The sequence below is a fragment of the Galeopterus variegatus genome, unplaced genomic scaffold (assembly GCF_000696425.1).
Source record: "Galeopterus variegatus unplaced genomic scaffold, G_variegatus-3.0.2 Scaffold11333, whole genome shotgun sequence".
Lineage (NCBI taxonomy): Eukaryota > Metazoa > Chordata > Mammalia > Dermoptera > Cynocephalidae > Galeopterus > Galeopterus variegatus.
This window is the reverse complement of record NW_007737444.1, coordinates 45,680-47,426: the sequence shown is the minus strand read 5'-3', so window position 1 is coordinate 47,426 and position 1,747 is coordinate 45,680.

Here is a 1,747-nt window from a genome sequence, read left to right as displayed (position 1 = left end):
CTGGTGCGGGTGCGACACCGAGGGTTGCGATCCTGTTGCCGGTCCCTGGTGCGGGTGCGACACCGAGGGTTGCGATCCCATTACTGGTCAGTAAAAAAGACAAAAAGGAAAAAAAAAAAAAAACAGACTGAGATACCATCTCAGTCCAGTTAGGATGGCTAATATCCAAAAGACTGAGAATGATAAATGCTGTCAAGGTTGCAGAGAAAAAGGAACCCTCATACACTGTTGGTGGGACTGCAAAATGTTGCAACTTTTATGGAAATTTATGACCCAGCTATTCCACTGCTGGGAATATACCCAGAGGAATGGAAAGCATCACGCTTAAGGTATACCTGTACTCCCATGTTTACTGCAGCACTATTTACAATAGCCAAGAGTTGAAACCAGCCCCAATGTCCATCATCAGATGAGTGGATAAGGAAACTGTGGCACATCTACACAATGGAATACTACTGTGCTATAAAAAAGAATGAAATACTACCATTTGCAACAACATGGATGGACTTAGAGAAAATTATATTAAGTGAAACAAGACAGGCACAGAAAGAGAAATACCATATTCTCACTTATGAGAGAGAGCTAAAAATAAATAAATGGAAAAATAAATACACAAACAAAGTATGTGAGGTGGGAAGAAGTCACAGCAATCACAACAATTCCCCGAACTTGTTAAGACTAGTGAACAGATATGATGTAGTGCTGGAGGGGGGGACAGAATGAGGGGGGAAAGAGGAATGGGTAAAGGGACATGAAAACCAACTATAATATATACTGAGAAGTTAAAAAAAAATATTCCCAGAAGATTATGCTACATTTTTAAATGTTTTAAAATTGAAAACTAATGAACGTTATAATAAAATTATTTAAAAAAAAGATATTTAAAAAAAATTCTGGACACTATTTACTTCTTGGATAGAGGAAAGGATAAGGAATAAAGAACACTTGGCTCAGGCTTGTATCACTGCTGGGTCATGTATATTATCATGGATGACCGGAAACCAAAGATTCTAATTAATCCTGTACTTTGAAAACAGGTTAAAATAAATGAAGTTACCGCAGATGTAAGGATGGAAGTAGTCAATGAGAAAATAAACACCACCACACATTTTTTAATAGCTCACTGAATGCAGTCATTTTGGAGGAATTCAGGTGTTGATTTAAGTGCTGATTAGATTATTAATACTATTGATGTGTATCATATTAAAAAGTGATATTGCTATTAATCATTATGCAATAATGAAAATCTATTTCTTTCACCTCTGCCACACTTACCCAATACTTAAACTCTTCAAATGCTTCAAATTCAGAATGAGTCGGTTATCACATGCCCCTTTTCTCCCAATGTTATATTTGATAACACAGTGCAGCATTTAAAAAACAGTTCTCCCCCTTTATACCACATCTATATCTATAGACTCTATGAGAAACAAAAAAACAAATCTTTGGATAACATATTAAATTTTGTCACTAACCTTTGGTGGGCCACAGTCACATTGTTCATTAGATTCCACAATTCTATTGCCACAAGATGGATTTTTTCCTTGGTAAGTCACTGTTGAAACTGTTTGATTCTGAAGACACTCAAGTGCAGGCTGTGAAATTACCTGTTTAAATCCATCTATGCTGCAGCTTCTAAAAACTTTACTCCATGAGATTGTCTAAAATTAAATTACATTCCTCAGATAAATGGAATAAAAACATCAAGGAAACAAGACAGGCACAGAAAGAGAAATACCACATTCTC